Source organism: Crocodylus siamensis, chromosome 8, assembly GCF_052110815.1.
Source record: "Crocodylus siamensis isolate JL-2025a chromosome 8, ASM5211081v1, whole genome shotgun sequence".
NCBI classification, from domain to species: domain Eukaryota; kingdom Metazoa; phylum Chordata; order Crocodylia; family Crocodylidae; genus Crocodylus; species Crocodylus siamensis.
Window position 1 is genome coordinate 59,346,237 of NC_143402.1, and position 14,786 is coordinate 59,361,022.

The 14,786-nt window shown below is 47.2% G+C and overlaps 1 protein-coding gene across 2 annotated transcripts in view; it reads right to left on the reverse strand.

Moving 5' to 3' along the window:
- The window catches only part of PIK3R5 (phosphoinositide-3-kinase regulatory subunit 5), a 100,402-nt gene extending 86,744 nt beyond the window's left edge, over positions 1-13,658 (reverse strand). The window contains exon 1 of one of the 2 annotated variants that reach the window (XM_090060973.1): positions 13,579-13,658. The gene's annotated coding sequence lies outside the window, so the exon portion shown is untranslated. Of the gene's footprint in view, positions 1-13,186; positions 13,411-13,578 lie in introns of those variants that run through there. The other variant, XM_090060974.1, reaches the window with a different exon arrangement.
- Between the last annotated feature and the right edge of the window lie 1,128 nt (positions 13,659-14,786).

Sequence of the window (14,786 nt, forward strand, 5' to 3'; positions counted from 1 at the left end):
TAAGTCCAGCCCAGGGAGCTATGGCATTCATGCTGTGGAGCTCCCCACAGGCACTGGGGAACTTCACAGTTGGGGAAGCAGTAGCAATTAACACTGCCACCCTTCCCCTACTGCCAAATTTCCAATCTCCAAATGGCTGGGCCATTCCTATATAGCCCCTGCCCTCCTGCACAGCCAGATTGGGCCCTAACCATGCCTTGTGCACCAGGATGGCCCCACCAGCCAGATCCAGCCCACAGATGGAACTGGCACTGCCCATCCAGCCTATGGAGCAAAAAGCTTGAGCACCACTGCTTATATTGATGTGGTTAGATCTCAGAGGGGGTACAACAGTTTCCAAAAAAAAACTTTAGAAGTCCCATTACCTGAGGCTGCTAAAGGATAGGCAATAGACATACATTTTTCCTCTTAGGTGTGGAAATAAGCTAGGCAATGGCATGAATTAGGAGGTCTTTTCAATCTCTCATATCTAGGGTTCCTTAGAAACTGTCTGGCTGTAGGGATTTTGTCATCGTAAAGTGCATGTCGATACTGAAAAGCAACACTAGTGAGAATACAACATTCCCTGTTCCTTATTTCTTAGTGCTTCTAGACTCCATCTCTTCTGTTCCATGTACAAGTATAAGGGATTTCAGCCACCCCCCTTAGAATTCAACCTGGGATACAAGAGTCAATGCAAATTCTTTCTTTCTCGTGCATTTTCACCCAATGTATACTATGGGACCTTTATGCTGGGTGAAAATGCACGAGAAAGAAAGAGTTTGCATTGACTCTTGAATCCCAAATTGTATTCTTAGGGAGCTGGTGGTTAGAAAAGAAAATACCTTACACCTGTGTGACACCTATACAACCCCCTTGCCTTCAAAGGCCGTTTTCAGCAATGCCTGCGTATCACAGAATCCTAGAGAAGCAGGGCTGGAAGGGTCCTGTAGAAGCCATCTAGTCCAACCCCCTGCCTGAGGCAAGACCATCCCTACCCAAATCACTCCAAGCAAATCTTTGTCTAGTCTATTACTAAAATTACACGGGCAACCCTGCCACACAACCACAAACCATGGCACTCTAACCTGCTATGGGTACGTAGAGGGACAATGTCTTTAAGGGAACTGTAGAGCTATAACAAACTCAGAAATCTATTCAGTGGATGCATGACTGAACCCCATCCAGTCCACTCTCTCACTGCTGGGTGGGCTCTGCAAAGCTAAATAAAAAATAATAAACTTTTCAAAACCTACTTATTTTCCTTCCTGAAATCAGCCACTATTACACTACTTATAGCATTTATCTGATTTAAGTAAGAAAAGGCTAGTTTTACATATTCACTTTTCAAAGAGGAAATGCACTTGTTCCTGGCATCAATTATGAAAACCCCCCAGCCACATGATGCAAGAGTTAATTTTAGCTCATATCAGACTTTATCATACCAACGATGGTTAAAGTTTCACTCAGTATGACACACAACTACAATTTCAATATCAAGTTTGGGTAAGATTTAAACTTGAGATAATGGTGGGACATGGCATAGTTTTGCTTATTGGGTTGAACATTCAGTCACAAGCATGCAATGGAAACTTTGCTATTGCAACTGACAGAAGTAGAAAAGAAGGAATTGTTCAATACATTTTAGAAAGTGATTTAGATTAGGGTTGAGCAACTTTTCTGCCACTTAGTCACAGAGAATGAGGAGTAATTTATAACCCTACTGTTAGGAACTTTCCTTGAATTATGAGAGACCTTGCTTACAGTCTCTGTAACCAGCAATATTTAAGTATTTTTACGCAAAATGGCACATTTTCACTAAGAGAGATGTGCTGTTCATACCCCTTCACTGAATCAGACAGCAAGGGGATTAAACGTTAGGTTTTCCATATCCCAGAGAAGTGTCCTTACCACTGGGTTATAGGCAGTGAATGGCACTGCATGGAGGGCTGGGTTTAGGTAAGGTAATTACTAGATCCCCCCATGACTCTAACTCTTTGTTTTTAATAAAAATGCCCAGAAATTTAAAACAAAAACACAAAAATTCAACCTGAAACAGCTTTTCTCAATTTACCACCACCAACAAAAATGGTTCCGGAACAAACACTAATATATGCAGGGTCCCCCCAACCTGGTGGAGCAGGGAGCAGTGAAGAAGTTTAACCACAAGACTGACACACCATAAACACATTGAGAAGTGATGCAGAGCCAGTCCCTGGGCCCGCCAGAATGCCAGAACATCCAGCTGTAGCAAGGGCTTCTTAGGTTGCAAAACTGGTCCTCTGCTCTTATAAATAGAACCAAGATCCCTGGATCGAGATGTGCAGACACGTGTGGTCTGTGGCACCACAAACCTCTTTGTGGCACCATAAACCGCATACTCAGCACGTTAAAGATGTGCCTCACACTGCAAATTTGCAGCATGGGGACAAAATTTGCTACCAGGAAATCCCTGTAGCAAAAAAACCATATCCTCTTTTCTGTCAGCCACTCTACTGGGAGATGGTACCAAGGGTATACCACCATCTTTAATGTGTAAAATGTACCCATGAGTGGCCCTGTCATGTTTAGGTTTGTACCCATCAGAAAAGGAAACAATGTTATGGTAATATCATGTAACCAGACCCTGCGCCATTGTTCCACTGGCATGTTCTTTTGTTCTCTCTCCAATGAACTCGCATCTAAAATTTCAAACACCAGAGAGTTCTCACATAAAGTACTGCACTGCATCATCTCCCTCCTTGCCAGTCAGTTTAATATTAACTTTCTGCTGCCCATGCACATGGTGCAAGGTCACTCCTTCATTGCACTGTGTAGCCCCACTCTCAGCTGTGTGCTGTAACACAAAATCAAGATCCCCAAATTAAAATAGGGTTACTCAGTGTGGGGCAAGGCCTGCCTTGCACTGTATGCATGTACAGCACCTAGCACAAAGTGTTCACAATTCAACTAGACCTGACAAAAGGACAAACAGTTCAACAGAAGAAGCAGAAGTAGCAGCCAGCTCTCTAGAGTGCGAGTCCAGTCTACAGCCACTGTGCCCCAGAGTCTTCCTCTAGCAGTTTCCATGGTATAAAGAACAATGATAATTGATGCTAATGGCTCTATCCTATTTTGAAAAACTAGCTGATGCATGCAGTTTTGATTAAATCTCTGTCTGCTTAAATACTCAAGCAGTGAAGCAAAGCAAGTGAGAGTCAGAAGGGTATGAAAAAAAACAGTGCTAGCATTTCAGAGGGCTTTTTTTGGAATGGTTTGTTTGTTTGTTTGTTAAATCCTAACCTACTAAAGAGACTTACTCGCAAAACAACAGGAAAAGCTAGCATAAAACATTTATTCTAAGGCTCTGCCTACACAGAGGGAGTTCTACAAACATTTCCCATTCTTGAGTAAGCCTTACTGGCCACAAAGATACCACTCCAGCTGCTGACATGGTTTTTGGTAAGGATGTAAGCTGTTGATCATAGGGTTGTGCTGAGCAGTGCTAAGCAGCAAAAATGTAATCTGCATTCAAACAGTGCTAAGCTTTTGCTCAATTGCTGTATGCAGTGGAAATAATTTTCTCTCATATTGTTTCTGGCAGACCAATCAAAAGTAGATTTGATCTACGTTTGCTTTTACAGCTGACAAAAAGGCTTAAATTTGACTTTGAGTGAAGAACTGAGTACAACCCCAATTATGTAGCTGATGGTAATACACTTTCATAAACTAAAAGGGAAAATGAAATAACTATGCCTTCTGAGAAAGGCTAGAGTTAAAGTGGTTCTACTTATATCTAATGATAACATAGTAGATGATGTTTGATAATAATTTGCTTATTTACAAATACCAACTAGAATCAACAAGAACTCTGAAATACTAAAGCATTCTCTGTGCATCACCTTCAGCCTTCCCCATCAAAGAAGAAAACTCTACAAACCCAGGCTGATAAGCTTTCTTGGGCTGTACATTTTCTTTATATCAGGATAGCTCACATCTGAATGATGCTTATAAAACAAGAGCCCAGACTTGCACTGTGTAACACAGGTCACTCAGGGCTAGATTTACAAATGGACTTAGACACTGCAATGCTTAGTCCCACACCTGCATTAGATTCCTGACTCCCAGACAGGAATCCACAGCTCCGAGTTAAATACCAAGGCTCCCTACATGGTGCAGGGAGCAAGGTAGGCATTTCAGAATGGGATTCACAACAGGAAATCATCTAAGTCAAACAGTGAATGTTAAAAAAAGGGAGGGGGGTTAAATCCTGCTTCACTCTGGAGCTTAGGAACAGGGGCTGCAGGGAGGTACTGATGTCAGACAGGGATTCACACTGGGAACTCCCTCCTGGAGTAAGGTGCCTAAGTCATTCCCTTCCAAAGTGAAGCAGGGAGTTTCTTTCTTTCTACAACACAGCTGGAAGAGAAGGTGTGGGTTGCCCTCTTTTACATAAGGGTTCAGTAATTGCTGCACTCACCCAGGTTACGGCTGAGGTTGATTTAATGTCCTCAGCTTGATTTTACTCTAAGCAGCCCTTGAACAAAACGCACAAGCGGTCCTTAAAACTGTGACTGGAATCCAGGTCTCCCTGCCTTCTGAAATTTGCCTGTGGACTCAGGTGGGTATGGTGTGCTCTGCCCGTCCTCACCAGGACCACTGCTGCAGAGGCAGAGACAAGTCAGTTGGGGCCAATAAGTCTCTAGATTCACTGAAGGACTTAGTATCACAGTAGCATGTCAATACCTATGGCTGCAGATTCTGCAAATAGCTAGCAATTAAGAGTGTCAGCAGCTCTCTTAAAAGTGTTATTAAAAGGTACATTACAGAACAAGAAGCAAGGGTCTCAAACTACATACAGCAAGGAAAGTTTAAATTAGCTGTTAGGAAAAACTCTCTCTAGGAGGGTAGTAAAGCACTGGAACAGGTTACCCAGAGAGTTTGTGGAATCTCCATCCTTCGAGGTTTTTAACATGACCTCCTGAGGTCCCTTCCAACCCTAATTATTTATGACTGCCTCCGTCAATATGGTTTGCAGACTGTCACCGTTAGGACTAGGATGAAATCCTTTTAAATACCTGGTGAGACTTCCAATGGAGCTCACCATGTCCTAAGTTTAAAAATAGGTAACAACAATACGCATATACCCATGCACCTTGCAAGTTGAACATACGCAGTTAACAGTTATTTAGACTCAGCTGTGCCTGTGCATGCTTTTCCACATTCCTACTGCTATGGAAAGGGTCAGATGCTACAGGGATCCACCTATGAATCATCTTCATCTGATGGAGAACATCTTGTAGATTCTTAAGCGCCTCATCTTAAGTTTTGATCATGCAACTGGATCAACACAAACAGATATAAGCAGAGTCTTTCTGGTATCAGTGAGGCTCTGCAGAAATCCACATGCATGGAAGTAATTTCAGGGTGGCAGGATGTATGATGTAAGGCTGTAATTTGTGCAGTCAGAATTGCAGCCTCTTCATAAAGCAAGAACAGCAACTTTCCTACAAAGCTGGACTGTACTTTCTTGCAAAGGTGCTCAAAGGAATTAAGAAAGGTTAGGGCTTTGTTTGCAAAGTTTACAAACACAAGAGCACTGTTAATGAAAAAACACTTGTGAAGTTTCACATATACAAATCGCTAGAAACAATGAGAAAAGGGAAATGCCACCTGAATGGATGAGAGCTTGTTTATGGGGATCTCTGTCTCAAGGTTATGGTTAAAATAGATGCACTACCAGTGAAAAAAAGCACTTCAGGAAAATACATTTTCCTCACATGTAGATATAAGTTAGAAAGAAAGAACTCTAGTAGGAAGGTGTTGGATCAAAAAAGAGATTAGCAGAAGCTGAAGACAGTGAAGTCTTTCCTTTCAGTTGACAAGGACAACTGAAAACTACACAGTGGAAATCCAAGAGCACTTTTAAGCTGTGGATCTCGGGGCTCTTCCTGAACATTAATGGATTCAGTTTTCTACCACTTCATTAGATAAATACTGTAAAGATCTTCATTTTATCAATGAAAAACTGAGACAGAGAGGTCATTCTTGCCTATCATGAGGACTGGAAGAGCACAACCTGCACTCAGATTCAAGCTCTTCCTGTGTGAATTTGGATAAGTAACAAGGGGACAACGTAAGAGTTCAAGCTCCCTACATAGCCCCTGTTGTCAGATGGATGATGTACAGAAGGAAATATGGACACTTCATTTAAATACCTCCAGAGCTGCTGAGCCCTTCATCATCTGGCCCTCTTTACCTATTTCTCCTTGATCATATTAGGATGACAGTACCTTGCAAAAAGGTATTATGAGGAACAACTCATTAATGTGTGTGTGGTGCTCAGCTGTACTTAGAACAAGTGATGTTTTCTTCTCTTGTATTTAACTTAAGCCTCTGAAAACAACAATCACATCTGCTGTCATTAGTGAGCAAAAATACATCTGTATAGATTTCCCCCTCGTCAGTTTTGCACAACCCACACAGCTGGGGGAAGAAGAGTACTGGAGTCTGTTCCTTCTTTTAAGTTGAATAGCTAGTTAAGCTCCAGTTACAGGAATAATTAGTTACAGGTGTGCTTGCAATGAACCTAGTGAGGTTGCACAGCTGTTCTGAGAAAAATCTGGTCTAGAGGACCTTTATTACCAGCAATGGAGCATGAGACAGAATCTAGACCAACTCTCAGATCCCAAGGCAGTTTGCAGGGCTAAGAGACCATCTAAGGATGGTCAATATAGAAGCAACAGAGAAGGTCATGCAAACATGAAACCCCATAATGCCATCTCTGCAAAACCACTTTTCACAACAGATTTATTCTAATTTCACGTGTGAAAGATTCAATTGCAATTCAAATAACTATATTTCAAGAGTCAGTCACTCCTTTGGCTACATAGCATCTATATAAAGAGGCTCATGTACAGATCATCTTACGACAACTGTAAGTTACTCTTTTCAATAACTGAAATCAAAGACTAACCACCTAGGAAGGGTTCATGCCTGGCCATTCATGTATTCCAAGTGCACGTTTATAAGCACTGCTTGCCAAACAGGATACAATTAGTAAGAAAAGAAAGCATTGATCTTCAAGCTTCCAAGAGGGCATTAGAAACAATGGGGAGGAAATACAAAATTAACACTACAGAAAAGCAGTTGGCAGCACCCTTTGAGGGTCTGTCCATCATTACAAGGCTGCCTATTCACTTACTTTCATTAGAAAAATTGCATCTTAGAAGCATTCCCATTGGTGTCCCTTTTTCCTAATTAAGGCTCACCAAAGAGCTGTGTCTTTCAGCCACTGCACGGCATACAGCATGTTCATTGCACTCTTACTGCTCAAAACTTCTCCAATTAAAGCATGTGAGGAGTCCTGTGGAGTCATCATTTCAAAGGCTAGTTCTCAAGTTGGATTAACTGGCAGTCACTGACAAGATCATGAAAGTGGGAATGGCCCCTTTGGGTCTCCACAATGGGAACAGAGTTAAAGTGCATTAGCTGTCCTCCAAAGCACAATAAACAAGCTACCTGACTGGAAGAAGTAAAGCTCTGTCCTCCCTCTTGGAGCAGCTCACTCTGCAGCAGTTTTCAGGCCAGGACAACAGAGCAGGTCCCCGACTTTCACATACAGTAGCCTCCACCCACCTTATCAGCAGTTTGCTTTGGCATGGCTTTCACAAAATATAAGTCAACAGTGCCACTACTGACGGATGCCCATACACTCAGGCAGCTACTCAGCTGTCAATCAGTGCAGATCCACCACGCCTACTTCTATAGCACTGATACTGTTAATATGTCTCTGAGAGGTGGTTTCAAGTAGAAGGGCAGCCTTGTGCTGCTATGGGTAGCTTGCCATACCTTTGACACATCTAAAAGACCCAGTCCCAGTTTTGTAGTCCTTGACCTGACAAAGAATGGGAGAGTCGCAGAGACAGCATGGGCCATCCCTGCGTAGGAAAGTTGCACCTTGTATTACCAGGAAGGCCCAGCAGGGCCTGGTGCTGAAAGGATCTGTCTGGCAATGGAAACTCACTACAATACAGAGCCTTTGAGGAAGGGAGAGGGGAGCCTTCTCTGAGGGAAAGAAAACAGCATACGACCAGCTTATATGAGTGGTCACAGATTGAATCAATGGGTCATATCATCTTCCAGTACCATCAGGATGACGTTTCCAGCCCCCAAATCTCTGCAGCTGAGCATCTCTGCAAACCACACAACTCTGCACTAAGGTGATGAAAAAATGTGTGTAGACCCATAGTGTGAAGCCAATGGGGAGCCTCTGTTGCCATAGGAACCTAATTCAATCCTCTCACCCTTCCCAGACAGAAAAAGTACAAAGCTCGGCAGCGTCTGAAGAGGAGCAGAGTCGGAAAGTCAACTGAAACTCAGCCGAGAGAAATAGTTAGCCATGTTAATCTGAAGTCAGGCAAAAGAGAGTGGCACTTTATAGATTAACTCTTAATGATGTCTCTCTGAATTAGTTTATGGCGCCACTCTGCTCTGCCTTCTGAGACCTGACACTCTTTCAGACACGTCCGAAAATGTCCTTACGGGGCTTGGTCTTGGTCCCCCTTTCGCAGTACATCTCCCATACGCTATTATACTAGGAAACCTAGAAAGGGAATGCCTTCAACAGTTATTCACTTCTCAGGCTATGCGTCCACTTTATTATACAGTAAATATAGTAGTTGAAACTTAGCCCCAGCTGATCTGCAGCATGCACAGGATGGATGTGTTTACCACAGTGGTGGCAACAATAAAGGTCCCCCTCCTTTGTCCAGTGCCCAAACTGTTGCAAACCCTAGTGACTTTACACCAATGGCAAGGTTATACCTACAACGTCTATTAGTTTAAGCAAAGCTATTAGGATTTTTTGGCCTCTCAAGACACGCTGCAGATTTTACAGCAGAGCTCTTCTGAGAATAGCACTTGGTAATTTTCATCTAAATCTAGTTCTTCTTTCAATCAAAGAACAGGGATCCTTATTTTAAGTAAAAGCCACAACATGATCTCATTTTGCTTCACCCCCTGTGTCCTGTTGCCTCTCTCTCTTACATGTATGTCAAGCTCCTGCTTAGACACAATCATTGTCCCTTCCCAGTTCACCAGGGATATCTAAACTCTCCCCAGTCGATGAGTTCTACTGACAATCCAGAGACTGAACTAAAAGACTGAAGAAAAGCAGACAGCTATCTCCCTCTTTCATTCAGAACCACAACAAAAAGAAGCTACAAGTATCAGCTTACAAAGGGGCATGAAAGTTTGGACAATATGGGAACGCTGTATTTTGGGATCTGTTGTCTTTAGAAGTCACATCTCAGTCATGAGGAAGAATGCAACTGTGGATTGCACAGAAGAGGTCCAGGAGGCCCGTACGTCTTCCGGCTGTAATCCGAGTTCTTTTAATAACCCTTAATATTATAACTATAAAATGATATACATTCCAAGGGTAATTTTCCTTTACTTTGTATTTTCTTATCTTTTCTCCGTATAAATTACAGGTGCACTGATATATCGGTGCCATATCGGATCAGCACTGATAAAAGGAATATTAACATTATCTGCTATACCGACTAAAAGAAGCTGATAATGTACTGATAAATATAATATGCCTTCCGGCCGTGGCCCCTGGACTCCATGTGCATGTGTGCAGCCGCACATATGCACTAATCAGGAATGCAGCGGAGCAGCAAGGAGAGAAGTGCCCTGCAGGTAAGTCTGTGGAGGGGAAGGGGCATGGGGGGCAGATCAAGGCCCCCACAGCGGGGCAGGGAAGGGCGGTGAATGAGACCTGAGGGAGCAAGATGGAGCCGCAGGCCGCTTGTCCAGGGGATCAGCATCCCAGCACTTAAAAATGGTGGCTGGGGTGCTTGAAATAAAGCTCATCAAATGTTCAGGCACTGCCACCACTGTTTTTAAGCAGCAAGATGCTTTTAACCAGAGCAGAACCAAGAGGGGTGAGGGTGGAAGTGGGCTGCCCACTATGGGCTTGAGGCTCTTTGCCTTGCTGCCTTTCCCTCAGGAGCCATGCACTGGGTGCACGTCCCCTGCCCATCCAGCAGCAGTGGCAGTGGCAGGCTGTGCCTCCAGCTTCTCAGCAGGCAGGGGATGTGGATCAAGGATGATGAGCTTTAGTTCAAGCACCCCTGCTGCCATTTAAGTGTCGGGACACTGATCCCCTGGACAAGCCACCCACAGGTCCCTCCCACTCCTCAACGCAGCCCCAGGGTCTCACTCATCAACCTGCCTCTGCCCCTGCCCCAGCCCCACATCTTTCCTCACCCTGGGGACCTCAGTCTGCCCCCCACGCCCTTACAGACTTACGTGCAGGGTACTTCTCTCCACACTGCCTGCCTGCATTCCTGTAAATTGGTTATCAGATTGGTATTGGCCGATATGCCAATAATTGACTATTGGTGTCAGCCAAGAAAATCTTTATCAGTGCACCCCTATTATAAATATCTCTTATTCCATTAGCTGGATGAGCTTTTATAACCCTTAAGTTCCCCAACAGGCTAACTGCTCTGTTTATCCCTTTTCATCCCTTCAGCCCACCTTCTTCCGCTTTCCCTATGCTTTGCATTTAAATGACCTTATTCCTTTCTATTTAATACCCCTGCTCTCTGCAATTCATTCATAGCATCTGACAAAGCAGACTATACTACAAAAACTCATGCATCTATGAACAGATTAGGAGTCAGACAACCCTGACAAAGATTAAGTGGATGGGGGCCATAGGCCCCCCTGGATGTACATCACACATGCAGGCAGGTGACACTGGCACATGGAGTTGCCCATAATGTGTGCAGCTTGCTGCCTAGTCTGGGAGGTCAAGGCTGCCTTGTCCCCTGCTGTCCTCACCTACATTGATCAGGTCCTGCACAAGGGAAGTCCCTGCCCCACCCTCCCATACCACCTAGCCCTCCAGAGCTTGTTATAGAGTCCCGGACGCAGCAAACCTGATGGCATTCCCCGCTTCATCATCTGAGCAAGCTGGGGGACACAGAGCCTGTCCGTTTCTGTTTCCGTTTCCATTCCGTCCATCGTTGCCAGCTCTACACATTCACGTTTTGTATTTTCTATCATCCTGCCCTCACATCTCACTCAGATAAGTGGTGGGACACCCTGGGCAGGGGTGGGCTGAGGGTCCCTGGTGAGTGAGTCTGTATTCCACCCTGATCCTGTGAGCCACTGAGGACCTCAGCTGATGGCTCCTTCACAGAGCAGTTGCCACAGGTGTGCATCTGGTGTGCTTCAAAGATGCCCCTGACACCTGCCCCTCTTGTGGGCAGAGGGAGACCCTGGTGCACGCCTACTTAGAGTGTGCCAGGCTGCAGCCCCTGCACCTCCTCCTTTGGAACCTCTTATTGAGGTTCTGGCTGCATTATTCTCCGCACCTTTTTATTTATGTACTTCCCGTCCTTGGCCCCACCAAGTCCCAGGACCTCTTGATCAACCTCCTTCTGGCCCTGGCCAAGCACTGGACCAGGAAGGAGACTCTGGCCAGGAGGGCCCCTGGGGACTGTGGGGCCATTCTCCCTTCTCTGATCTGTTCCTGTCTCCGAGCAGAGTACCACTGGGCAGTCAGTGTCTGCTGGTTCCTTGGACTCACTCGAGGGCCAACGAGCACTGTCTGGTGTGCTCTGCTCGATGTCCCCACTCAGTGCACTTGTTCTGAACCTATAACCCACATGCCTATCCCTGTTTTTCTTCCTTTGTCCCAAGACCCTGGCTGCTGCCATGGTCCAAGCTACAGAGGTAGTGGCAGCTGGGTGGGACCCAAGGGGTCACAAATTAAACCCCTTGCAGGCTCCATGTAGCACAGTGGTCTCCAACCTTTTTAAGTAAGAGATCACCTTTGGCATTTAAAAGCAACCCAAGATCTACTTGTGCCACTGCCACCCCTCTGCTCCACCCCCCACCCAGCAGGTAAGTCTACTACTTGCTTATCTGGAGGCACACTTCCCCAGCAGGTAAATCCCATCCGAACAGGGCCCCACTCACCTTACCCTTGCTCTAGCCTCTGTGGCACTGTCCCTCACCACAGGGGCCTCGATCCAGCCCCTGCCCCTTCCCTCCCCCACAGACTGACCTACTGGGCTGAGGCGCACATGCATGCACGCAGGCACTCAGACTCCCACCCCAGTCTCGGATCAACTCCAAGAGGCTCCGAGATCTACCATAGATTGAGATCCACTGGTTGGTGAACACTGAGCTAGCCCATGGATAGCCAGCTAGATAGCCCTGGTCTCTATATAAGGTGCTATCCTGCCCTGCCTTCTGCCAAACTGCAAACCAGCACAGCTAGCTAGCTCTCGCTACAAGTAACTACAAAACTGTGACATCCACACATGGGCTCTGAGCTTTGGAAATACTTTTAGAACCAGTTTTGAGACCCAAGGGACCCCAGAAGGTCACTACTTCATTCCCTTGCTCAAGGCAGGATCATCTGTCTGTATTTAAATCATCCTAGACTCTAACCTATTCTTAAAAACTTCAAAACCAACCTCACACACAACTACCAGCCACAATGCCCGAAACATCAAAAAACACCCTAACTTGCCATGGATTAGGGAGGGGGATGAGGGTAGTGTAAATGTCCTACCACTGTAAGGACAGGAAGAAACTTGTTAAAACATGCTCAATAGATCCACCTGAATGTTAACAAACAGTTTAAGGTGCAACCTCTCTCCTAACTGATTCAGAAATGCATATGCTTTCATGCGCAAGGTCTCACTTCACCAGATTCTATGCATCTGATTCAGTTAATCTGTCACGTGCACCTCTACCTGCCTTCTAATAAAAATAAAGGAGCAGCTGAACAGATGTAAATCAAAAACCTGGCATTTATCATTTTCCAAATGGAAGGCTGCACAATCAAAATCTATTCAGAAGGGCCTTTAACAAATACAAATTCTGCCACTCCTTAGTACAGTCAGATGCACCACTACACAGCGATAAAAGCAACTCGAGGCCACAGTTGCACATGCCTTTTTAGCTTCCCGCACCAAAGCACCAGGGCTGGAGAAGCCTCACTGCTAGAAGCAGCACTGCTGCATACGAGCTGCCCCTGAAAAGGAAGCAGTGCTAGTGCAGACTGATTCTAACATGCTAAATGAAGACAAGACCTCAAGGATTATTTTGGTCTCTCTTGCTCCGGTGATTTCAACCAACTCAGGAGGGAAAAGCCTATCAGGACCTGTTTAAAAGTCAGCGACATAACACCGGCACCCACCTCGACCGGAGCGTCGCTCACGACTTCACCGAAGAGCAGCCCTTGCGCTGGCGCCTAACGAGGCTGGGAGAAGGGGGCAGCTGGAGCAGAGCCACCAGCCCGTGGGGGGAAGCACCTGCCGCAGGGAGGCCCGGAGGCGGGAGCGGCACCCCGCGAGGAGCCTCGTGCCGGAGGCGCTCCGCTGCGCCTAGGCCGCCGCGCCCGCCCGCCCGCCCGCGAGCCTCCCTCAGCGGGCGCCCAGTCACGGCCGCCCGCGGGCGCAGACAGCCCCGCCGCGGACAGCCCCTGGGGCAGCCCTGGGCTGGCACGTCCCGGTGAGGCGGCTGGGAACTTCTCCCGCCGCGCCCGAGCGGGGCCCGGCCCCCGGGGAAGCACGCGCCGCGCGCACCCACCTGCACAGCCGCTCCGGCCGGGGCTGCCTGCCCAGCGCGGCCCCGCAGCGCCCCGCTCCCATGCCCGGCGCCGAGCCGCCCGCAGCGCGCAGCGGAACCGGCGGCGGACTCGGGGCGGGGCGAGCGCAGCCACTTCCCCGCGGGGCGCCGGCCCCGGCCCCGGCCCCGCTCCCCGCCCAGGGCGCAGCGCCCCGACACGGCCAGCCCCGTAGGCGCAGAAGGCAGGGTGGGCCCGGGTCAGGGGGGCACGGAAAGAGCCGCGGTGACAGCGCGGGCGGGCTGGGCTTGCTGTGCTGGACCCCCCGCATGGCTAGGGGGGATTGCATCCCCAGCGGCTCCGGACCGAGCACAGGCACGGGGCAGCTGTGCCGCGTGGGTACCGGCCTTTGCTAGAAGTCCTCCAAGGCAGGGCCCTGCAGCCGCGCTGGCAGCCGGCTGGTCCTCGAATCCAGGCGGGAGGTATAATGCCCCGACATCGATGATGGGCAGATGCTCGGCTTCGTGCTGGAAGAGCTCCACTTTTGGATTCCCGAAATCCTGTATTGCCGGACACCCCCCTAGAGAAAGCCCTGCCCCTCCCACACCTTAAATGCATCTTACACTCACCTTGCTTCAGCCCATTTCTCTGAAGCGCCAGACGATTGTTCTACACATCTCCCCTCCGGCCTCATCAGGTAGTGGCCAAGGAGCCACCTCCCCCCCTTCAGTCTTCAGAGGGAGCTGGCAAAGAGGCCATTGCAGCCCTGGCCCATGAAGAGCAATTTCAAGGGAAAGGACAGGTATGCTACCTACCTGCCCAGCACAGCTGCTTGCGCTGGATCCTCGGCTTGTGGCACTCAGCTAGTGGCACATGTAATGACTAGGGATTTTGCATCGGGTTTCCTTGCGGGTTCCGTTTTTTCATAAGAGAGTGACCGCACATTGTCAATTATACAAGACTTGAAAGCCACTCGGAGGCCGAAATAGATGCAGGTTTCAGTGTGAGATTCCAGAGAATTTCAAAAAAGCAACAGCAGACTGAGACAAAAAAACCCCTTGATTGATCACACGTTGAAATAAACGTGTTGTGCGAATGAAAAGGGGTCCTGTTGCGCATGCTTCAGCTGCCTCTGGGTCCTTCAGTCACCAAAACAGCATGATGGCGATTTATTACTACCAAGGCATGTAGGGCAAAACTTTGCCCTGTATATCAGAGTGGCAGACAGACT